At 35.0% G+C, this 26,666-nt stretch overlaps 2 long non-coding RNA genes across 4 annotated transcripts in view; one reads left to right on the top strand and one right to left on the bottom strand.

Moving 5' to 3' along the window:
- Window positions 1-16,829: 16,829 nt before the first annotated feature.
- On the bottom strand, window positions 16,830-26,655 carry LOC120099707 (uncharacterized). The gene is made up of 3 exons (XR_005498872.2): window positions 26,535-26,655; window positions 24,549-24,619; window positions 16,830-16,951 (listed from the first exon to the last, which is right to left on the bottom strand). It is a non-coding gene; the product is annotated as an uncharacterized LOC120099707 (long non-coding RNA).
- Window positions 21,210-26,666, top strand: part of LOC134484339 (uncharacterized) — a 149,721-nt gene continuing 144,264 nt past the window's right edge. For all 3 annotated transcript variants that reach the window (XR_010061743.1, XR_010061742.1, XR_010061744.1), the window contains exons 1-3: window positions 21,210-21,357; window positions 21,647-21,711; window positions 26,300-26,359. This is a non-coding gene — a long non-coding RNA (uncharacterized LOC134484339). The remainder of the gene's footprint in view (window positions 21,358-21,646; window positions 21,712-26,299; window positions 26,360-26,666) is intronic.

Below are 26,666 nucleotides of genomic sequence, written 5' to 3'. Positions count from 1 at the left end.
TCTTTACCTCCTTCCTTAGGACCTTTTTCTTCTGGGCAAAAAGAAAAAAAGGCCATAGATATCAGAAAAACAACTGTGCCCTCTCAAAATTTTGCTTTGTAATTAGGAAATGAATAATATAAAACCTTTGACATCCAGGAACCATAAGAACAGGGAAGTCCAGATGCTTCTGTGAAGCTTCCAGCTCTTGATTCCCATATGTGTAAGTCTCAGATCAAGTCTATCTCTTCAGCGATACCACTCCAACCCTTCCAAGGGATCCCTGAACTTTTCAAAGTACCACTTATTTTTCCTTTTTTTTTCATACAAAGACAGAAGGTCAGCTTCTTTCTCCCCATCTCTGATCTCTTTATCCTTTTTGTTCTCACTCCCAAATGGCTGTTTACTCTGAATTAGTGGCCAATTAGCAAACCGGAGAGTTACTGAGGGAATATGTGAGAGGCAGTTCCTGTCAGGACAGTAATTGTTACATCACAGAAGAAGCTAGGGCTCTCCTAGTTACAACAAATTTGTCATGGAGGTCCTATTTATGATGTCACTGAGAACTGCCATCTCCTACATGCTAAACATCTTTTCTTACATTTACCAGATTCGAAGGTGTCCTTTCCAGGTATGTCTCCTGTGACACACTGGAAACCTTTATGTACTCAATCTCTCTTAAGGTAGAGACTTATCTCTGCTCCACTAATGGTCACATGCTCTGAATGGGGAAAGTTAGCCAGAGGCATGGCTTGGGTCTCTAAGATCTAGGAATATGGAGTGCAGGAGATTCTACTGGATAATAATTTTATTCCCAGTTCCATTCCTCTGGCCTATAGTTCAATTTCCTCAGATATCTCTTTTTTCTAAAGGCCAATATTTTCCCTACAGACCTTTAATTGAGTGAATATTTTATTACATTTTCTTATTGTACATTACTTGATAGTGGACTTTATATATATTGCTGAATGTGTACTCCAATGTTCTATTATCCTATTCCATTTTTTTGCTCTGATTTTAGAAAAAAGGGGGCCCAGTTCTAAAGTGAATATAATAGTGTAAATATTCTGTATCTACTTAAATGATAAACTCCTAAATCCTTATTTTATCCAAAAATTACCTGACATTAATAAAGGAAAGGACAACATAGACTATATAATGTGGTTCTGCAGTGGCATTAGATAGCAGTTCTCTAATATCTACCTTCCAGTGTTTCCATGGCCAGATTTGAGGGTTTTGGATGTTTTACCATGATTCTTTATTCAGTCCAAACATAAAGTTCATGACATGGGCTGGGAGAGGAGTGGCTTGAAGTCCAGTGAATCTTCTACTTCAGTAGGTTCATAAGAATAGAAAGGAGTTTATATGGCTTTGTCATTTGTGGATTCTAAAATCTTAACCTAGTAGTGCATAATCCATGTTAAAAATCCACCAAACACCATAGCTGTACAAGGGACCAAATATATCCTCGTCATTCTGATTGGTGTGCTGTGGAAAATCAGGATTTTATTTTTATTTCCATTTACCTGATGGCAAAGGATGTTGATATTCCTCATTTGAGAATTCATTGTTTAGCTCTACAGACACAGAAACACACACACACACACACACACACACACGCACGCACGCACGCACACACACACACACACACACACACACACACATTCAGCAACCAGATGTAGATAAGAGTGATGAAGCTAAGGAGTCTATGCTGCCAGTGAACTGAAAATTGACATCTTGTTGGTAGGGTTTGAAAAAGGATTAAAAGAGCTAAAGGTGCTTTCAACACCATAAGAACAACAATGCAAATGCAACAGAGATTTCTGGTAATAAACTAATATTCAAAGACTGTACATGGAAAGAACTATGGCTCCAACTGCATATGTTGCAAAGGATGGCCTTGGGGTCACCAATGGAAGGAGAAGTCATTGGGTTTGACTCCAAGTTCAAGGCAATGTCAGGGGGCAGTAAGGTGGGTTATAGAAGAAGGGGAGCAGAATTGTATAGGCTAATTATGGAAAAGAAACTGGGAAAGGAAATAACATTTGAAATTCAAATGTAGAAATATCCAGTTAAAAAAGCAATAAAATTTTATAAAAAATAAAAAAAAATGGAAGAAAGAAAAGAAATCTGCCAGCTAATCAAACCTATTGACTCAGAAATCTAAAGAGTCACTGTCAGAGAATGGTATTCAGAGTAATACTAGTGGAAAGACTGAGATGATGAAGTCTCAACTAGAAGTTTTCTCCTCCAGATATCAGTGTTATAAACAAATTACACAATAGGAATCCAAAGCATGGAGGTGTTTACACTGCTGAGGAGACCATACTTTTCTTTCCTTTGTTTCTTTGGACCTTTTTCTTCAGAGCAAAAAGAGTAAAAGCCACGAGCTCTGAGAAGAACAAATGTGCCCTTCCCAACAACTGGCTTTTGTATTGAAGACATTGATTACATAAACGCTCTGACTTCCAGGAACCATATCAAGCAGGGAAGTCCAGATGATTCTAAGAAGATCGCAGCTCCTGATTCCCATGTGTGGAAGGCTCAGATAAAGGCTACTACTTCTGCAATCCCACTCAGTACGTACCCAAGACTCACTGAACTTTCCCATGGACCAGATTTGAGGGTGCCCTTTCCAAAGGTGTCTCCTGTGACATACTGGAAACCTTTACATATTATATATCTTTAAAGCTAGAGACTTCTCTTTGCTTCATTAGTACTTACATGTTCGGAATAGAGAATGTTGGTCAGGGGCTTGGCATGGGTAAAAAAGATCTAGGAACATGGTGTGGAGGAGAATATTCTGGATAATAATTCCACTTCCACGTCCATTCCTGTGACATACATTTCAAGTTCCTAGGTTTTCTCTGTTTCCTAAAGTCCAATATTTTCCCTCCAGACGTTAAATTGAATGATTATTGTATTACATTTTCTTATTGTACATTCTTTGAAAGAGGACTTTATATATTTTCCTGAATGTGTACTCAAAAATTCTGTTTTCTAATTTTATAATTACAATTATAAAATTATAATTATAAAAATTATTAATTATAATTTTATATTTTTGTAATGATATTGGCAACAAAGTGGGCCCAGCTAAAGCGTGAATATAACAATATAAATATTGTATACCTACTTCTAATGATAATGTCCCAAATCCTTATTTTATACAAAAATTACCAGCCATCAATAAAGCAAAGGAGAACATAGACCCTAGAATACGGTTCTAAATTTCTTTTAGGCTTGAAAAATTTTGCCTAGAAAGTTTTGTAGTTGTATTTGTGTCTTTATCCCTCCACTGGTGTCCTTCCGGGCTACAGGAGTTGGCCTCTTAATGTTCCATAACACCAATGTAAGTCACAGCTTCGGTAAACCCCATTGATTCGTGCGTACCTTCATTATCCCGGACTCTTTCTCTTCCTGGAGGTTTCCCCTACCTCCTCATCTCTAAAAGTTCAAGATATCCTTTCCTTCTCCTGACTATCGGGACATATCTCCTCTCCCTTCCCACACAGGATCCATTTTCCTCTTCCTTCCATCTCCCATCTAGTTCCTTCCCTCAATCGGCCTCCTAGACAATTTTATGCCCATTCTACATGAGACTCAATCCTATGCACTTGGGGCATTCTTCTTGTGTATCTTCTTTGTATCTATGAGCTTAGTGGAGAATGTCCTGTAGTTTACGGATAATATTACTTATAATTGAGCAATTTCAAAAACCCTGCTGGATCATATTTTTATATTAGTATTCAACTTTGAAAATGATAATTTAATATGTGTGAATGTCCGGAGGAACAAATTTAAGTAAAAAGAAACTTAAAACATAGATCAAATCACAGATTTTAAAAGTTGACCTAATAATAAAATTGTCTACTATCATAAAATTTGATTATATCACAGGCAATTTTTTAAGTGGTACAATAAATTTGGCAGACAAATGTTGTTTTTACCAAATAATTATGGATAATTTGACTAAGATCAAATAAGATAAATATATTATTTCCATTTTGATATCACTTGCTGGCATTTTTCCTCAAACATGATGTATATAGCATTAAACATAATGGTATTAGATTTAAATTTTAATATTTATTTTAACCTAACCTATAAAGTAACAGGTTGTCTTATTTTATTCTTGTTGACATTCAACCTCATCCTCGCTTTTTCAGTTCTTTATTCCTTACTGTCCTATGTCCCTCACCACTTATACTAGTCTCACTTCATTATTCTTACATCTACATCCATATCCCACATGTTCAATATCTTCCATGGCACACTGTTTAAAACCCAACTTTCTAATGTCTGCGACCTATATCAGTTAAATAAACTCAAACCATCCACAGCTTCACATAAATACAAGTATATTAGAAGGAGATTCTATGATCTATATGAGGAAGAACACATGGTATTTGCCTTTCTGAGTCTTTGCTACCTTACTCGGTATATTTTCTAGTTACATTTATTTTCCTGAAACCATGATAGTTTAGTTTTCCTAGGGCTTAATGAAATACCATTTCGTATATTGTCATATTCTTATGTATCTACATATCAATGAACATTCCTTACTATTCTCAATAAAACAACAATAGATTTTTTTGTGAATAATGATGAGAAAGCTCAGATAGAGAAGTCAAGATTAATTACTGACAAACTAAGAAAAAAATTTTAAAGAAAAAATTTGTGGTTATGTTAACTAGATCAGTGTATGCTAAGGTTAATAAAGGTTGTGGTATATATAATATTTTAATACTAATTAAAATTGTAGAATATTCATACTTTAGAGAATGTTTATAAAATTGTCCATCACTAAGTGATTTTCCACTAATAATTTAATTTTTTTATAAAATATTTTTGTTATATATATATATATATATTTAACTATTTACCTTAAAAATAAAGAACATTAAGAAGATACTGTCATAAAATTCAATAATAACACCAAAGACCTGTTAAATTAATTAAAAACGGACTAGAAGTTATGGAAAACCTCTTCAGTTAAATTAAGAGAATTAGAAAAGTGATAGCATTTTAATAGAAATGCACATGTCAAACAATATACTATAAAATCCTGAAACTATACTAAGATGGTTACTATTCATTCCTATGTGCTAAGGATTCATCAACAAGCATGGTATATGAAGAGAAGGCATATATCAGAAAAATTTATTCATGTTTAACATACTAACTTTCTTCATAAAACTCAAGCGGACAATTCTCTTTTTTGTTGCTTAAAAAGTTTGTACAAAGCACGGCTTTTGATTATAACATAATATTTCAAAACTATCATTAAATATGCAAAGATCTTAACACAAAACCCAGTGTTTTCAGAGCAACCATACAAACTTAAGAAGAAAAGAAAACATTTTTAAGTACATAGATATGCGTAATGAAGTCCCCACCTTACCAGTAACAGACGGGTCAAATTTATTGTTCTATATATTACCTAGAATACTCTATCCCAGTTCATTGTTCCTTAGCATATGTTTTTCCTCATCTTTCTCTGTTTCTTATCTTCTGAAAGCAGGTGGTATTTCTCATAAAATTAGTTCAAATCATAAAATCTTCACTCAACAAAAAGAAAGTGTTTACATTAGAGGAAAACCAATTAAAGGTTCTCATTCTTTATTGTGCAAAATTTTATATTTGATTTTGTATGCTTAATATGCTTCTACACCTTAGTGATGACCTTTCAAGATTGGCCTGAAATTCACCATTCTTAATTCACAATGTAAAAGCCCTTTAGCTAATCACAGAAAAGCCTTCAAAGTGTATTTACATAGGTTTATTTAATAAAAATTCAACTTATAGTTTAAGGGGAATAGTGATGTAAAGCACCTTTTCTTACATTTTCGGTGCCTTCAGATTATTTTATAGCTAAGTCATTTCATTAGAATGAAGAAAGAATTATTAACATCTTACTAAAATAAAATGAGAATTTTTTTTCTCTGTATAATACGGAACTTATTCTTGAACATATTTTTGACAGTGTTTCTTTTATATCCCTGGCAGTACCAGAAAACTCTCTCTCTCTCTCTCTCTCTCACCTTTTCTCTCTTTCTCTTACTGTAGACCAAGCTGGCCTTGAACTTAGAGTTCTGCCTGCTTCTGCTCCCTAGTACTAAGATTAAAGGCCTGTGCAACCACACCGCGTGCTTTTCTACATCTTTAACAAGCTCTTTTCTGATTATATTCCAAATCTTATGAAGTTAGTTCCCTAAAGTACTTAGAAGAAATCCAATACCAAAAATATATTTTGCATATCTAAGTCCCTCTTCCCGAGTTCCTCCTTCATCTAGTCTCCTAGCAAGCTCTCTGAAGGAACTGAAAACAGTTAATGTTTGCTTTCATTACAGGAATAAAGAAAAGGACTGTTTACTGCACAATCTCATGATATCACGGAACAATTCTTCCAACACTACAAAGTGAAATCTCATAAAAAGATGGGTACACGAAGCCACAGTTTATTACCTTCTATTTGGTTGTGCACACTGTGACCACCATTCATTTTAATCAGGTTTAACACAAAGGTAATATCTGCCCCAAGAATCCATTTCTACTATATTGACATATGCAGCCATGTTCAGTTAAATTTAAGCACCAACCGCACCAAAGTAAGGATTTATAAAATATCCAACAGAAACATGGGAAGACATTCTACAAAAATAAATTCATACCGAATAAATAAACAAAAGGTCTTTTACTATTTGTAACACAACATCTATCCATTTTTATTATATTGATTGGTTCTGTGTACATTCACAAGCAAAGAATATTGTATTTAAGCCAGGAAACAACTTGTGAGATTTAGTTCTCTCTATTATTTAGACTATGAAGACTAAATTTAGATATCAATGCTTAATAGAAAGCAATTTTAAATGTTGTGTCATTTAACTGTTTCTCAGATTTTTTTGTATAATTGAAAAAGTATAGCTAAATCTTGTTATTTAATATTTTTCCCACTCCATTTTAATATCTACTTTTACTCTGAGTAATAAGTCCAAATGGGATCTGATTACATATATTGGCCACATATGTATTTTTCTAAAACTTATAAGGCAAAGTTTTATATGCTAGAATGTACACTTTTGGGAGTACTGGAATTTAGTTCATCCTTTTTCATTATTTTCTCTGAAAGACTATTATTTACTAATTTGTTTTAAATTTTTAGAAGTATTTTGTGTGTGTGTGTGTGTGTGTGTGTGTGTGTGTGTGTGTGAGTGTGCCTGTTTGAGTATACATACATACATATACATGTTCATTTGATAATTCAAATATAATAAGACCAGAGAAAGTAGCTTGAGTGATATTGATAATTTATGGACACAGTTAATTTTTGTATATGATGTATATATAACCTTGAAAATATTTTATGAGTATTTTTCAAAAGCAATTTTTAAATATGTACACTAGATCACACATGCTAATTGCATTTTTATCTTTTTCCACACTAATTTTATCTCATTGGATGTCTAGAAAGAAATACATGGATCCATGAATCATGTCTTAACTCCAACTGTAGGTAGAATCAATGATAGATCTTACTTTTACTCACCTTTAGTTCATAAATTATATATTTAATTTGCTCTATTTATATTAGAAACGTGTGCCATATATATATATATATATATATATATATATGTATATATATATATATATTCATTGATAACTTCCTTCTGTCAACAGACATTAAGAATTAATTATTTATATGCATTATTACAAAATCTAAGAACATTACTTTCTTCCATAATCAGCAACCATAATGCATAAATATTAGAACCATTTCCTGACTCTCGCTATTAACAAAAAGTACTTGATATACCATTCCTATAAACATATTTTGATATTACCCATCAAAGTGTCTTCACGGAGATGTCTAACTTTTACTAAAGGGAAATATAGTAAAATTGTTATTATCTTTGAATCACAAATGATGTCAGTATTTTTTCCATTCTATATTTATTTAAATTGTAAAACACAGTTTTTTTAAAATAAGGCATAGAAAAAAGGGACATATTGGCTATAGACAGCAAAAGAGACCAAAGAAATTAATGCTAAACTCTAATATTTGAGCCAATATCAGAAATGGGAAATGATATTTTACTATTAATTTAATGAGACATAGTGTCATTTTTATTTAATATTTTTTCCTGAATATTTTATGTATTTTCAGTTCAAATGGTATATCCTTTCCTACCTTTCCCATAAACCCCCACTTCAGCTTCTTTGAGAATGTTCCCATTCCCACCCACCCACCTCAACCTCAATCCTCTGGCATTACCCTACACTGGGGATATAAGTCTTCACAGTAGTAAAGGCTTTTCCTTCCAATCATGCTCGACAGTGCATTTCTCTGCCACACATTTGGCTGGTATCGTGGGTTCCTCAATCTGTACTCACTAGTGGGTTGTTTAATCCCCCGAATTTATAGTGGGATCTTGTTGGTTGATGGTGTTTTTTTTCCTGGGGTTTTGCAAATCCCTTCAGATCATTAAGTATTTTCTCTAAAACTTCCATTGAAACCCCCTTGTTTAATCCAATGGTTAGCTGCAACCATCATCATTTATATCAGTAGGGATCTGTCAGAGCCTCTCATGAGACATCCATATCTGATTTCTATCAGCAAGGATTTGTTGGCATCAGCAATAAAGTCTGGATTGGGTGGCGGCATAGTGGATGGATCCCCATGTGGGGCAGTCTCTGGTTAACCCTTCTTCAGTCCCTGCTTGACTCTTTATCATTGTATTTCCTCCCATGAATATTTAGTTCCTTTTTCTTAGTAACAATGTAGCATCCACATTTTGGTCTTCTTTATGCTTGGGCTTCATATGACCTTTGGATTCTTTCTTATGAATATGTTTGTGTGTGTGTGTGTGTGTGTGTGTGTGTGTGTGTTTATAATACAATATATATGTATGTATGCACATATAATTATATATATATATATATATATATATATATATATATATATATATATATATATATATTGTTGCTATCCACATATAGCATCATGTGTCCTTGTTACATGTTGGAGCATCTTTTGGGTAAATAACCAAGAAGTGGTATTGTAGGATCCTCATGTATTACCAATTGTGTTAGAAAATTCCAGACTGATTTCCAGAGTGGTTATACCAGCTTCCAATCCCACCAACATTGGAGGAGTGTTCCTCTTTCTCTACCTCCTTTTAATTATCATTTGTCATCTGAATTTGTTTTTATCTTAGCCATTCTGATTGGTGTGCTGTGGAACCTCAGGTTTTTTTTTTTTTTTTTTTTGGTTTACATTTACCCGATGGGTAAGGATGTTGATATACCTTAGTTAAAAATTCATAGTTTAGCTCTATACACCATTTTGAAAGGACTATTTGATTCCCCGTAACATAATTCCTTGAGTCCTTATTTAGATTGAATTTAGCCCTCTATCATATGTAGGATTGGTAAAGATCTTTTCTTAATCGATTGGTTGCTCCTTTTTCCTAATGACAGTGCCTTTTTCCTTACAAAAGCTTTACAATTTTATGAAGTTCCATTTGTCAAATCTTGATCTTAGAGCATAAGCCTTTGGTTTTATATTCAGGAAATTTCCCCAGTGCCCAAGTGTCCAAGATTCTTTCACATTTTTTCTTCTATTAGTGTTAGGTTATATGATTTTATGTGGAGACCCTTGATCCACTTTGACTTGAGCTTTGTATGCGGTGATAAGAATTCATTGATTTCCCTTCTTCTGCATGCTAATTTCCAGTCAAACCAGCATTATTTGTTGAAAATGCTATGTTTATTCCATTGGATGGTTTTGGCTCCTTTGTCAAATATCAAGTGCCTGGGATGTGCCTTCACTTCTGGGTCTTCAATTCTATTCCATTGATGTGGGTATCTGTCTCTGTACCATAACCATTAAATTTTAATCATTATTTTTCTGTTATACAGTTTGAGGTAAGGGATAGTGATTCCCAAAGAAGGAAGAGATCTTTACCAATCCTGCAACAGATAGAGGCCTTATATCCAAAATGTACTAATAACTCAAGAAGTTAGACCGCAGGGAGACAAATAACCCTATTAAAAGTGAGGTTCAGAGCTAAACAAAGAATTCACAGCTGAGGAATGCCAAATGACTAAGAAACACCTAAAGAAATGTTCAACATCTTTAGTCATAAGGGAAATGCCAATCAAAACAACCCTGAGATTTCACTTCACACCAGTGAGAATGGCTAAGACCAAAAACTCAGGTGACAGCAAATGCTGGCAAGGATGTGGAGAAAGAGGATCACTCCTCCATTGTTGGTGGGAATGTACAACCATTCTCGAAATCAGTTTGGAGGTTCCTCAGAAAATTGGACATTGAACTGCCTGAGGATCCAGCTATACCTCTCTTGGGCATATACCCAAAAGATGCCCCAGCATATAAAAAAGACACGTGCTCCACTATGTTTATAGCAGCCTTATTCATAATAGCCAGAAGCTGGAAAAAACCCAGATGCCCTTCAACAGAGGAATGGATACATAAAATGTGGTACATCTACACAATGGAATGTTACTCAGCTATCAAAAACAATGCCTTTATGAAATTCATAGGCAAATTGATGGAACTGGAAAATATCAACCTGTGTGATGTAACCCAATCCCAGAAAAACACATATGGTATGCACTCATTAATATGTTGCTATTAACCCAAATGCTTGAATTACCCTAAATGCCTAGAACACATGAAATTCAAGATGGATGATCAAAATGTGAATGCTTCACTCCTTCTTTAAAAGGGGAATAAGAATACCCTTGGCACGGAATAGAGAGGCTAAGATTAAAACAGAGACAGAAGGAACATCCATTCAGAGCCTACCCTACGTGTGTCCCATACATATACAGTCACCCAATTAGACAAGATGGATGAAGCAAAGAAGATCAGGCAGACAGGAGTCAGTTGTAGATATCTGCTGAGAGACACAGCCAGAATATGGCAAATACTGAGGCAAACGCCAGCAGCAAAGCACTGAACTGAGAACAGGAAACCCGTTGAAGGAATCAGAGAAATAACTGGAAGAACTTGCAGGGGCTCTAGACCCCATATGAACAACAATATCAAGCAACCAGAGCTTCCAGTGACTAACCCAGTACCTAAAGACTATGCATGGACTGACCCTGAACTCTGACCTCATAGTAGCATTGAACATGCTAGTAAGATCACTCATGTAAGGGGAAGTCTTTGGTCCTGCTAAGACTGAACCCATAGTGAACATGATTGTTGGGGGGAGGGCAGCAATGGGGGGAGGATGGGGAGGGGAATACCCATAACGAAGGGGAGGTGGAGGGGTTGGGGTATGTTGGCCTGGAAACCGGGAAAGGGAATAATACTCAAAATGTAAATAAGAAATACTCAAGTTAATTAAAAAAAAGACATGAAAGGATACAGTGTTAGAAATATGCAAAAAAATTAAGTGAAAGACTACAGAAATTTGGAAGGGAGATGAGATGCGGGCAGGTCTAGGAGGAGCAGGAGGGATTGTGGGTGCACTTGATCAGAGCACATTGTATTACATGTACGGAATGTTCCACAAATGAAAAGCAAACCTTCCCATCCTTTTGCTAACCTTATGCTGTGTTACAATGCAAGGCTTTCAAGAAGAACACAGAGCAGATATCAGCTCCTGCTTCTTCCTTTAGGGGTGCCCTTGAGGTGAATAAACTTTACAAGCAGAAAAAAAAAAGAAAAAGTAAAGAAGTTCTTTTCTTGTTGAGGAGAGTTTTCTCTGTCATGGGGTTTTTGTTATTTCAAATGAATTTTCAAATTGCTCTTTCTAACTCTATGAAGCAGTGAGTTGGAATTGTGATAGCGATTGCCTTGAATATGTTGATTGCTTTTGCCAAGTTTGCCATTTTTGCAATATTAACTCTACCAATCCATAAGCATGGAAAATCTTTCCATCTGAGATTTTCTTCATTTTTTTTTCTTCACAGAGTTGAAGTTCTTGTCATAAAGACCTTTTACTTGCTTGGTTAGAGTCACACTGAGGTATTTTTTATTATTTGTGACTAATGTGAAAATTGTCATATCCCTAATTTCTTCTCAACCTGTTTATCCTTGAAGTAGAGGAAGCGTAATGATTTGTTTGAGTTAATTTTATATCCAGCCATTTTACAGAAGTTGTTTATTGGCTGAAGGAGTTCTCTGGTTGAATTTTTGGGGTCACTAAAATATACTATCATATCATATACAAATCATGATATTTTGACTTCTTGAATTCCCTTTGATCTCCTTTGGTTGTCTAATTTCTGTGAATAAGATTTCTAGTGCTATATAAAAGAAGTAAGTGGAGATTGGGCAAACTTTTCTATTCCCAGATATTTGTTGAATTGCTTCAAGGTTCTCTCCATTTATGTGATGTTGGGTACTTTTTTTGTAATATTGTTTTTACTAAGTTTATGTATGGACCTTGAATTTATAATATGTACCAAATCTTTTAACATGAAGAGGTATTGATTGTTTGCATTTTTTGTCACCATCTAACAAAGTGATCATTTGTTCCCCCAACCTGTGAGTTTTTTTAAATAATTGATTTTTCTATATGCTGACCTCACGTTGAACCATCACCATTTTTTGAAAATTCTGTCTTTTTTCCATTAAATGGTTTTAGAACATTTGTCAAAGATAAAGTGACCGTAGGTGTTTGCATTTATTTCTTGATCTCCAGGCTTGGATATCTGGTAAAATTTTCAATTACCATGAATGCAGAAACCAAGATACTCCATGACAAAGCCAAATTTACAAAACATCTTTCAACAAATCTAGCCCTACATGGGATAGTAGATGGACACTTCCAACACAAGAAAGGAACTACACCCTAGGAAAAATTTGGGAATTAATCTTTCAACAAACCCAAAAGATGATAGCCACACAAAAGTAATTACATTTCTAACAATAAAAATAACAGGAAAGAACAATAAATTTTATTTAATATCTCTTATCATCAATGGACTTAATTCTCCAATAAGAATATATAAACTAAGGGATTGAATAAATAAAGTGGACCGAACATTTTGCTGCATACAGGAAATACACCTTAATTATATAGACAGTCACTATCTCAAGGTAAAAGGCTGGAGAGAAATTCCAAGCAAATGGTCCCAAGAAACAAAACGGAAATAGCCTTTCTTACATTGAATAAAATTGACTTTCAACCAAAGATATCAAAAATGATAAGGAAGGACAAAATAATTGTCAAAGAAAAAATAATACTAAGATGAACTATCAATTATGAACAACTATGTTTCAAATGCTAGGGCACCTAAATTCACCAAAAGAAAATCACTAAGCCTCAAAGAATATATTGGCGCCAACACGATAATAGTGGGAGACTTCAATACCCAAGTTCATCAATTGACCGTTTGTGGCAACTGAAACTAAACTGATACATTAAAAATAACAGAAATAATCATCCAAATGGATTTAGCAGATATTTAAATAACATTTCATCCTAAAACTAGAGAATATACCTTTTTTCTTTGCACCTAAAAGTAACTTCTCCAAACTTACCATATACTCTGTCACTAAACAGGTCCATATAGATACCAGAATATTGATATAATCCCATGCACCCTATCAGATTATCATGGACTAGTGCTGGACTTCAATACTTTCTTATTTTTATATTTGTTTTTATTATTGATATTTGCTTAATGTGGTATTTTTGAAACACTAGCTTTCTTGATAGTTTGGCACTATGAAATCCAGGTTGGGTTTAGACTAATAGTAATTCTTCCATTTTGCCTCTATAGTAGCAAGAATGAGAGCTCCATTCCATTCTTTGGTATATACTATATTTTGAGTGAACATTTTGGGCACACTGTGCATTTAATGGTTTTCATCTTTTCTTAAGTATATATTATTATTATCTCATCTTAAAAATTTGTAACTTGACAATGACATTTTTAATATCATGTTTCTGAATGGGTCTTTTGATCTCATTTTGTTTATATTTTATCTCCATTTTAAATGGATTTTCCTTTTGAATATTTTCTGTCTTTAAGTATGTTTGTGCCTTTATGAGATTTTATTATTGTTTATCAATGAAAAAATGCATTTTATTTACACCAGCAGCCATACAGGAAGGGGAACACAAGAGTTAGTTAGCTATTTGTATAGTATGGGTTACTTATTAAAAAATAAAAATCTCTGAAACAAAGGACAGTGATTAATTTCACACTATCCTCCCCCAATGTTCCCAGCATACAGTAATTCCTAGTAATGGCCTGAGGTCATGTGGTGTTGGGAAATACTTTATGGAAGAATAAACCCACAAATCACAGAATATTTAAAGAAAATCTTTCTTCCATACAAACAGATACATAATACGATTACAGGGAGGTCAATACAATTAATTAAAGAAGATGTAAAGAATATGTTGTTACAAGAAACTGAGGACAAGGAAAGAATTTCAAACCACTGTCAACTATACAATGGTGAACATTTGTTCCCAAAAAGTGGTTTGTGTGCCAGAACAATAACAGCTGTACTGGACCCACCTTTTATCTACACAGAGTGGGGAGCTATAGTCCTATTGGAAACAATGAAGACAGAAAACCAAAACAATAGCAAAAGGGGGAATTAATATAAGCAATCTGGTAATGCAAACTACCAAAAACATCTTTATGTTCTAACCAGAAATCGCAGGAAAACTCATATCTGAGCGCCCTATCTAATAACAAGAGTGAGCAAGCCATGGCCTTTCTCCCTTTCATATTTTTAAGTACTTTACAGAAACAAGAATCTCAGATTGCTTTATCCATGATTTATGAAAGGGTTTTCTAGGCGTCATGTATTAAGAAATCATTTAAAGTATTTTTAGCTCCTGACAAGTTTTTATTAAAGTCCTCAATATTCTTGGACTTAGATGCCAAAGTGTAACTAGGCCAACCCTGAGCTGTAAAACTATGACAAGGCAACAATAACGGATATTTTCATGGCCCAAGCACTATAGCAATATACTATTGAGTACAGAGATCCAAATTTATTCAAACAGCTCAAGAGAGAAGGGAGAAAAAAGATTAGAAAAGTGATGAAGAATCAACACCTCCCGTGTGTATGCCAGCATTTATGGTTCTGCAGTAAGTCATAAGAGGCAGTATCCAAGTAGCAAGGGGAGGAAAGGACTAAGGACAAGACAGGGAGATAAACTAGCATGGCAGGTGTATATAAGAGAAAAGCTTAGACATGAAAATGTCCTGTAATTTAAAAAAAGATTTTTTCATTATTTTCTCATTTCAATCAAAAGAGACATCCATGAATGATTCTCCTCTAAGGCTTCCATAAAAGAGGTAAAACAAAAACGAATATAAACATTGAAAGTTTGAAAATAAAACAAAAGAAAAAGAACTTGTGTACGTTTCAGAGCAGGAGCACTGAAAATGAACTAAATCTGGTCAAGATGAAACCTTGAGTGAGAAGTAGGAACTAGAATTAAGAGCTGCAAGAGATAGGCAGGCGAGGAGTGACAGGAACATGGCCAGGCCTGAGAGATAAGACTGGTCCTTTACAAGGGCACAGAATGAGGTAAGAAAACATTTCAAATAAAGCAGCACCTTTCCTTTATGCTCACCTCAGTAATCCCATCCTCTAATAACCCCCGTTTACATACTAAAATAGAAGAGTTTGGTATGTATATCACTCATTTCCCATTTACTTTTATCCCTGCCTCCAAAGTCAGGAAGTCCAAACTTTCTAACTTCCAAGAACAAAAATACAGCCCCAGGTATAAGGGGGTCCTGAGGGCCAAGTGACAAACTGCAATATGTGAGAGTAGAGAATATGGAGATTTCTCATTCAACATAGCAGAAGTTTGATGGCCCAAGCTAGGAAAGGAAAAGGCAACCATATCAGGTAAACAAGGTCTGCTTCTCATAACATTAAACTCATTTATATTATTCTTTCCTTTAAAAAAGAAATACTTTATTTGGGCTTATAATCCAGAATATCAGAGTCAGTGATGGATGATATCAGAGTAAAGATAAACAGGCAGAGGTTGCTGAAAGATTACATCTCAGACCATAAGCAGAAGGTGGAGAAAACTAGATTGAAATAGCTTCAGTCTTTTGAAACCTCAAAGCCTACCCCTAACAACATACCTCCTGCAACAAGGACATACCACTTAGTGAGATTGCAATTTTTGGGCATTTACATTATTCTTAACTACACTTAGTCAAATCACTTCCCAGCTCAATCTTCATTTTGAATGAAGCTGATTTTCCTGCAAAGTGGCTGTACCATCTTCTCTTCCTAATATTGGCTTTCATCATGGGGATAATAGATGATTCTGGATGCATAGGGGATGTTTTTATTCCTATATATCATTCAATTTATGTACTACCTGTGTACTGACATTTCAATGAGTTTCATTTGGAAAAGGTATAAATGGTTGATCTTATATATACGGTTTCAACCTCTATTAACATCTTTTAGAAAATATCAAATATCCATTCTTGATTAATAATTTCTTCTCTCATATGATAAAAAAAAATTTACTCTAATCAAAATAATTCTCTATATTTTCATACTGAAAAATACAGAAGAATATTAAGATAATGTGGAATATTAAATCAGCTGAAGTGCATGTTCATTAATTAAGAATAACCAGAATCATTGATATGTTTTTGGAACATAATATACGAACAAATACCAAAGCATTGAATAAATAGTGTCAGAAGACGAGGGTCATTATATAAAATGTACCTTACCTTCAGATCCAGTGTTTTTGTTCATGTAGCAAGAATTCAATTTACCTACTCTTCCTCAGTATTTTTCATCCTCTCATTGACTCTAATTTCAAAGCTGTATCCTATAACTAGCATATTGTTAAATTTCAAACCAAGAACAGTGCATGTGTCAATCATTTTCCGCCTTTCCTTATTTGTGTTTTATTCTGTTCCCAAAGGCCATGTTGTGTTGAAGTTATGAAGAATTTCTTGCTCCTTTGATGAAAATTTTCTGAAAGCATAGTTTATTCATATTTGTAAAATACTATTGATATGTTTAATAGTACTGGATATTATAGTTAAAATCATCTGGGTTAGGAATTTTTGCATGTATATCATAACACACTAAAATACTAAAGATTAAAAGTAGAAGAGATAGAATTTATTACATGTTTTTACTCTTCTAGGGTTTGTAAGTTTACAAAATCTGAGCAAATGATTTCTTTCTGTGAAATTCACATTCATGAGCTATTATATTCTAATCAAACAGTGTGTCAGCACCAATAAACTTGGATTAAATTCTAATTGCAATACAAAATGTTTGTAGTAAGTCAATGGGCAAATAATTTGTCTGAATATACTAAATAAGCATGTAGTATAATCATAGGTTTGCTCTTAATTAAATAAGTACTCCCAGATACACCTTGAAAAAATACAGATAGTAATGTAAGTTTTTTTTTTTTATATAACAGCTAATAATGGTCTGAGTAATGGTTTAAATCAACAAACCATGAACAGTAAGGAGGAATGTCTAGTGAGTTAGAGGTTCTTTCAAGCATCTTCAAGGGTCTAAAATAAATTCATTTATAATTCTCCTAAATCCACTTATCATGAAATATTCCACATCAGAGTAAATAACACCAACATCTTTTCATTTTCTCAAAAAAAGTCATTGGGTTTCTTTTCTTCCTACTCAACCCACCCTCATTCTACTACCAAACACAACTATTTCCATCATAGCTCTCTGATATGACTCTTTTTCATTATCATTGACACTACTTCCAGATAGACTTCAAAAACATCCTTAAAATCATTCTCTGTATCATATCATAATTCATAAGTAACCAGAGTCCCTTACTATATACATTGTGAGTTAAACAAACTTATTTAAAACTATTCAATGATTTCTAAGACATTTTCAGTAAATAAAAATTATATGTCTAACATTGTTTCTATATTCCCATATGAGACATTGCCTGAGATTCAGCTTTATTTGGACCGTTCTTCTATCTGTTAATCAATACAAACTACTCTCATATTTACTTTTTTGGATATGTCAAGGTCTTTCTCCTCTTATCATCCTTATATTTACTGTAATTTTGCCCAAAATATAGATCAATTATTTTTCATCTAATTTAACTTAAATGTCACTTCCTCATGACAATCTCCATGACCTTATTTCTAAAATAGATTCTTCAACTACTTGCATACTATCAACTCCAACACACTGATTTATGCATTCATTTTTTTCTTTTTTCTTGTACTATAGTGCAATCTTTATAAAAGAAAGTTCATAATACTTTCTATTCATTCCTAATCTATACACTATTATGGACATGGTACATTAGTGGAGACTTATTATTTATTACATGATTCAGTAAGTTGCATAAATTAACTTTATACTATTCTTCATTTTAATGAATATGCATCCCGTGCATTGGTTAGACCATCATGTAGTAATTATGTGAGTTCTTCAATTCAATGACCTAGTTGACATTGCCTAAACATTTTAATTTGTCACAGATAGTCTCTGTCATATTCAAAACAATACTTTGTTCACTGAACAATTATCTCAGCTGGGAATATATTTGACATGAAAGAATGAGATTCCTAAGTTTAATTCACAGCATCCATGTGAAAATGCCAGCTGCCACATGTTTGTGGTACCATCTCTGAAGAGACAGAGAGATGATGATTTCTAGGCACTTACTTATCAGGGAGTCAAATTTCTTTTGTGAGCTGTTCCAGTGAAAGATTAAAAACCAAGAGGACCCAGAGCTGTGTTCCCAGAGCTGAACCTGTACCTCAGCTCTCTGTCCCCAGATCCAATGAGGAAATAGATGGACTTCCAGGAGTGCTGACACACTCAAGAGCACAGGAGAGACTTTTTCTTCTCAGAGGTAACTTCCTGGAGTGCTCAGAACCCACGAAAAGAGGTGCAGTCTGTTACAGCATACTTTTGTTTCTATCTATTCCATATAGCTGAAATTTATCCACAGTTCTTGGCACACAAGATAATTCAAGAGTTAACAACGGTCCCATTACTGTTGACACACAGGCTAAGAGAGAATACAAGCCACTTTCAGAGACAGCAAAACCAGCTAACTCCAGATGGTGAGGGGCAAGTATAATTCCCTAAGGAACATAAACTGATGTTACTAGACATCATCAGAAACCAGTTCTCCCACCAAAGCTAGCCCTGTCTACCCCTGACACACCAGAAAAGAGATAGAAAAGTTTGTAGTTCAAATCACTGAACATGATGAGGTTAAAGGATTTTAAGAAGGACATAAATAACTCCATCAAAGAAATACAAGACAACAGATGTAAAGAGATAGAAGACCTCATAGAGGAAACCCAAAAATCCCTTAACGAATTACATTACAACATAACCAAGCTGCTGGAGGAATTGAACAATCCATCAGGAAGTAAAAATGGAAACAGAAAACAACAACAACAACAACAACAACAACAACAACAACAACAGCAAACCACACAAAATGAACACTCTGAATATAGAAAACCTGGGAAAGATATTAGGAGTCATAAACGCAAGCATCAACCAACAGAATATAAAATATAGAAAAGAATCACAGGGGCAGAAGATACCATAGAAAACAGTTACACAATTGTCCAAAAATACAAAACAAAAAACTCATAACCCAAAACATCCAGGAAATCATAGACAAAATGAGAAGATAAAACCTAAGGATAATAGGTATAGAAGAGAATGAAACTCCCACTTTGAAGGGTCAGTAAATATCTTCTACAAAATTATACTAGAAATCTTCCCTAACCTAAAGAAAGAGACAACCTTGCACGTACAAAAAGCAAAAAGAATTCCAAAAAAATTGGAGCAGAAAAGAAATTTCTTCCATCACATAATAGTTAAAATATAAAGTGCACAAAACAAAGAAAAAAATATTAAACGCAGTAAGGGAAAAAGGTCGAGTAACATAAAAAGGGAGACCAATCAGTATTCCACACTTCTTAAAATAGACTGTGAAAGCTAGCAATCCTGGGTATATATCACACAGATCCTAAATGAAAAAAAAAATGTCAGCCCAGGCTACTGTAAAACCTCTCAACTACCATAGATGGAGATTCCAAGATATGCCATGTCATGAGCAAATTTACACAATATCTTTCCACAAATCCAGTCCTACAAAAGATGATAGATGGAAAATTCCAGTACAAGGCAGGAAACTACACCCAGAAAAAGAAAGAACACAATCTACTTTTAAAAAACACAAAAAAGAGATAATGTAGGTAGCCACAGAAACATAATTCGACATTTAACAAGAAAAATAATAGACAAAACCAATCATTTGTCCGATATCATTAAACATAAAAGGACTCAAATACCTATAAAACGACAAACACTAGAAGTCAACTGCCCTGGAATAAAAACACTTTATTCTTCCTCTGTCTGCAATGGAGGGGTCAGAGACATGGCCATCTGATGGACCAAGATCTAGAATTGACCTTGTGACTGAGGAGTGTCTCAAACATTCAGCCTCTGCTGTAGTGTACCTGAAACTGAATCCTTGTGAACAAGAATCCATAGAAGATTCTCACTTTGTTTGTGGCTGACCAGAACTTGTTCCTCAAACCTTATTGCATAGCCAATACAACTCTGACCACCAAAAAATCTCCAAGAACAATGGATTGAGGTCCCTTGGCCAATGAATAAAAATTCCAGCCTGGATCCAAGGCCACTTATCTAAGATTCTCACCAGAAAGGCCAATATCCCTCACACCCATACCTGTGCGTCTTATAGTAAGTTTAAATAGGGTTTAGATCCAGTGACTTTGACACAAGATTTCAGAATAAATCTCAGATTGCTGTCAAGTCTGTAGTGGAGGCCTTGGAGATAAGAATTTTCTTGAGTTCTCTGAAAATATGGAGCCCTGGAGTGCTGGGACCATAGTCTTCTATAGAAGGTAATCAGGAATAGTCTGTTACTTTCAAACTGGTTTAAGACCTTTCTCCTTTCAAAAACATTGGTATTTTTTTCTGCTCAGGATGATTAGGCCTTAGAGTTACTCATTTGACCAAATGGTCTCTCAGAACCATCCCTTTTGCTTGGGGCCCATGGAATATTTTACCTCAGACCATGGAGCATTGATCCCTCTGTTGAAGGTTCACTGAAATCCAAAAGGAGGGAGCAAATCCTGGAATCTCATGCTACTTCCTTGAGTAAGGTCACATGATATGTTGTGAAGTCTTCAGTCTGGTGCTCATTTCTCTTTGGTTGAATATAGTTTTTAGGAGGCAATCAGGCTTAGGACACCCCCAACTTTTCTTGAATCATGGAATCTATATTCAGTCTCTTGCAGATTCAGCTAAAGATGTGTATATGCTAGACTGTGAAGTACCATTAGAAGATGAAGCAATGTAGGACCTCTTGAGCTATTGTAAGCAATTTAATTTTTTCTCAAATACTAGGGGAATTTGAATACTCAAAACAATTTCCTGTCACAGGGACATCAGCAACTCTTCTTTACTCGGGGGTACTCATCTATTCTTTCTTTGATTAAGGAGGTGTCATATGTTATCCCTGAAAGAAAGGTTACTTCATATCATTCTAGTTTGTTCCAAGGAAGTTTAGATATTAATTTAGGGTGAGGAAACCCACACTATTTCTTGATATTATGGACTGTGCTACAGATATGTTTCCTAATTATTCCCTGGTTTCTCTATCAGTTCAAGGTAAACTGGAGGTTCAATTGGGATGCAATGAAGAGCCCCTGACAAGCATATTCTTCAAAGTAAGATGGATATATTCCACTTTCTTTGAATAAGAAAATCTAGACATACCCTTAAAGTTGAACTTGGCTTAATACAAATTCTTCTGATAAAGAACATACAGAGAAGCAAATGAAATGAATTCTCATACAGATGTTTATTTTTTCTTAAGGAAACTTTAAATTAATATCCCCTGACAATGGTTTCTTCCGAGAATCCACCTCTATCCAGAGAATCTCAGTTCTATTCTTCTAAGAGGTCATAATGTTTCCTTCTGACCTGGGTGGCCAGGCATACATAAATGTTTGAAGGAATGGCAGACCACATGGACATGATGTCCTCAGACATGTCAGTGCAAATCTGAGCCCTAACCTACGTTCTGCCTTTAAAGTTTGTAACATAAAATGGAGCAGTTTCATCTTTGTTGTCCATGATTATTCTGCTGCTTAACAGCTTGAGGAAAAGATAAATCCAGAGATTACCACCCAATATGTAAGAGCAAATTCCCTAATTTCTGGCAAGCACGCCTCATAGTCCCCAGACACATGGTTATTCTGGACTGTGAAAACAGTTGCACTTGACTCTCTTCTTCCAGTACCCAAGGTAAACCTTTGCCTGAAGGAATCTGTGACCTTTTCGCTCTTTCCAGTCCTCCTAAATGTTCTCTCTGAATATTGGGCCCTTGAATTTCCAACAAAGTAGTTGTATACCTAACTGACCAGACATATTTTCAAAAGTGACTCCTTCTATAATCCAGGGACTCGACTCTACTCCGGTTTGAAGTCCCAGAGTCGAAGTTTGGAATCAGAGTATATAACCCTTGCAAACTGCAATCAGGCAAATCAATAGAAATGTAATAATTTCAACATTTCTGCTTAGATCTTAACAGCTGAACGATCCAGAAGGATTAACCTAGCCAGAAACAATTATCCAAAGCCTTTGGCAGAAGAAATATGTTCCTGTCTTTTCTCTTGCATTAACAGAAATTATGAATATATAAAACTCTGAATGAGAATTTGAAACTTATGATTACTGCTGGAAACTTTATCCACTGTATAAGGTACCAGGGACCTTTTCTGTTGACAGAAGTGTGTATGGCACCTATATACACTATGCCTGAACAAATTTCTCTTCATTTTCAATAGTGCTTTAGAGTTTTCCTCTCTTACATGGGGTTCACTTTACCCAGTGTTAACTTACTCCTTCTTCTTATATTGTAGAGCATGTCAGTACTCGCAAAAGTACAGCATTGCCCTAGATCCTTTATGGTAAAGAGACTTAAAACCTGTTTGAAGACTTACATGGCCCTTTTATATTCCTATTCCCATCAAGTGGTGTTGTCTTTTCTTCTTAAAGAGCTGCCAGACCAAGGGAGTGTTATACCACGCATCCTACATGAATGATCATCTAACATTCCCTGTCTTTCCAGTAGGATTGTGGGTCAATTGTCTACTTCAATCCACCCAGGAGATTTTAGACCCTCAGCTTCTGCAAATGGGGGCTTGGGAAATCAAATTCTATTGAAAGGGCCCTAAAAATTATTCCCAGTGCACATCAATTGTCTCAGACCTCCTCCCTGTGTACTATGGGAATTTTGGAGTACCTGTGGAACTAAAGAATCACTAGAGCTGCCCTTCGTCCTATGCCACACAACACAGCTATTAAGAAAGTTTGCTTAAAACTAACCTCTTTATTCAAGGTATTCATACAACACATATGCAAACAATGGTATCTTATATTTCTCTGCTTCTAAATCCTAGTTCAGAAGACACAAAGCTAAATTGACTCTTATACTATGTGCCTTAAAGTAGGTCATCAAAATATACACCATTCCTATATTTTATTCACATATGTGTGTAGCTGAACACATCCATGAAGAAACATCACCGCTTCCTGAACCACTTATACTGTTGTTGTGACCATTGCCTGGACTAAAAGATATATAGGGTATACATATAGAGAACATACTTAGAAGTTACGGAGATAGAGGCAGTACATTTCTCCAAGACCCAGTGTAGCCGATAACCTTCCCCTGCTGACCATGGGTGAAGTGGATACTTCTTTTCTTCAAAATATGACTAGGGACCTCCACATTCTGAACCAATACATTCAGGACTTCACTTTTGCTAAAGATCTTCTCAGAACTTCCCATTTTCTGAATCTCTTCTCAGAACTCTACTGTTCTGATATACGTCCTAGACTCATTCCTCTTTGACGAGGCCCTGAGAACCACCCTGAATGATGATGTGACTCCTTCCCCATCAGTGTGGCCTTGGATCTTTCCCACCTCTTGATGGAGTACACTTCCTTTGTCCAAAGGAAATTCACACATTCCTTTATTCACAAGGTGACATGAGACATGCTTTTCCAAAAAATAGTATGCCATACCTTGTATTCTAAAGCAGTCCCTCACGAATTTGAATTACCTCACATGGATATACTCTAAATAATAGAAATTCAAGGCTTTTACCTTTTACCATGGTGGGTAGAGAAATATGTTCTTCCACTCGGGTTTGAGGTCCCAGTTCCTATATATAGAATCATTGATTGATGGAATCAATCTAATCACTAGAAATAAAGAGCACCCTTTGTTGCTGCCAATATATGGACATATTAAGACAAACTGAATGAGCAAAACATCCAGAGACAGTCATGCAGGCTGTTTAAAAAAGGCCTGGGATGTTACCTGCACTTCCCCATATTAAATACAAGATGTAAAATTCCTACCAACTAAAGAAGTGTAGAAATTGAACGGCATAGTTGGGGAAAATCCTTTACCAAATCAGGTAATAATGACATTCATGTTTCACAGGATGTTTCATACTACCAACCCCAACTCCAAGGGTTTTCTAACACATACCTTTGCACAATCAGATCTCAAAGTTTTCTCTTTCTTAAAGGCGTCAAGATCTTCCTTTTTCCATCAATTACCTAAGTCATTGAACAGAATGTCAGACCTCCCTCCTACAACTGAGCCTACTCTACACATTCCCTGGTTGCCTTATGTCCTCTCAAGTACTCATATAAAGGAAAGACCCCCAAACTTTGATTATTTGAAAGTGGGCTCAATTCACTTCACTTCTGATGAAAGAGGCCCCATGGTCTCATGGCATACCTCTGTAGAAGCCAGAATCAGATTCAATAACATGCAGTTCAATGTAGTACAAAATGGGATCTTCATCCACAAAAACTATAGACATCCAGTTCCTGGCCAAGGGAGTATTGGTATGGATTGATGCTCACAGAGAAATCTCAGGTTTGGCTCCTATGGGCAAGTCTCATTGATTCCATCTATATTTGTGAGGAGTTTCAGTTGTAGCCTCTAGCTCTGAATGCCCCAAGAGCATCACTTAATTACAAGGACATCTTATACCTGATTTAACTTCATTTTTCTTAATTGCCAAACTTGACCAAGATTGCCAGGCAATCATAATTCCAATTTCCCAGTGGGACATCATAAGATTCTTGGTGTAGATCAGAGGGCAGAGTACAGATAGCTAAAATTAAAATATATGCAACCTTACTACAGAAGGTTGTCAAAAATGCAATTTTTCCATCTCTCATTTATGGATGTGTACACATGTACACTTATAAATATATACACCATATATACATATATACATCACATATATGTATATATGTATATATACATTATATATATATATACACATCATAGGTATACATATATACATCATATATACATACATATATGATATATATATACATGTATACATCTTATATATACATATACATATACATATACGTACACGTACAGATACACATACACACACACATATGTGTGTGTGTGTATGTGTGTGTGTGTGTGTGTGTGTGTGTGTGTGTGTGTGTGTGTATCAATGGAGCATCACAGTTCAGACAATCACCCTGATAGAAGAGCATGCTGACTAATGGAAGCTGGAAAGAATAATTGGAAGAAAATTATGCAATACCATATGTTTTCCCACCACCAAAGGTGAGCTAGAATTTTTCCTTCTTCACAGTTAGGTGACTGGATCTTGGTAATTGGTTAAAAATGGCCAGGCACTTTCTTGTTTAGCAAAACAGTTCAGTATGACCCCATAAGTTGCAGTTATGAACACAGGTTACTCAAACTGCACCTATTTCCAAGCCATCTCAACACCATCCTTTTTAGATGAAGGGAAATCAGCACTTCACTTTGATTGGTAGCCTTCAGGTTTTTATTCTTTGACAAATAATACCTTACACCATCCCCTTCTGTCCAAGATCAGTTATAAGAATGACTATAGTTTACTATTGAGATCTCAGAATTTTTTTTTTGCCCAAGAGAACCAAGATTAAAGAGTCCTTAGAGCATACTCAACCTTCTAATAGGGATGTTTAGATCAAATGTAACCCTCTAATAGGGAGCTTTAGATCATGTCCATCTAATTATGGCCACTAAGAAATTACAGATGTGACCAAAGGTACTTCACTTAATTATGATCTATGTTAGTAAATCGTGAAACTTTCATTATTTGTCCTATATACCATCCTTCATGCTTATAACCGTCGTTGATGATTAGCTTCAAGAGGATTTAGAGACTGAAAATCATGACTGCTGAATAATATTAATGCTTGGATCCCTGACAGGCCTCCCATGGTGTAACTGAAGATACGATATGTGAAGTAGCCCTAGCTTGCCTGCTCAAGGTAGGCTTGAACACTCCATTATCCTTAAATAGGTTTGTCACTTTATGCAGATTCTACGTTTCTTTAATATTCTACTCTTAAACGTCATTACTTTAAATCACCAATTTATGTCCAGTATATATCAAATGTACATTCTGTATATAAGAGTGTCCGATATCTGTCTTATAAGACTTACAATTCCTGAAGTCATCTCTGGCACCCAGGTCTCAAACTCCACTTCCACTCAAAAAGGTCCTCAGCAGCTAACCTATTTGACAAAGAATGATTCTGAACCATGCTACTTTTGATGAAAGATGGCCCAAAATTA

This window comes from Rattus norvegicus, chromosome Y (assembly GCF_036323735.1).
Source record: "Rattus norvegicus strain BN/NHsdMcwi chromosome Y, GRCr8, whole genome shotgun sequence".
In the NCBI taxonomy this organism is placed as follows: Eukaryota; Metazoa; Chordata; class Mammalia; order Rodentia; family Muridae; genus Rattus; species Rattus norvegicus.
This window is presented reverse-complemented; position numbering and strand designations above follow the sequence as displayed.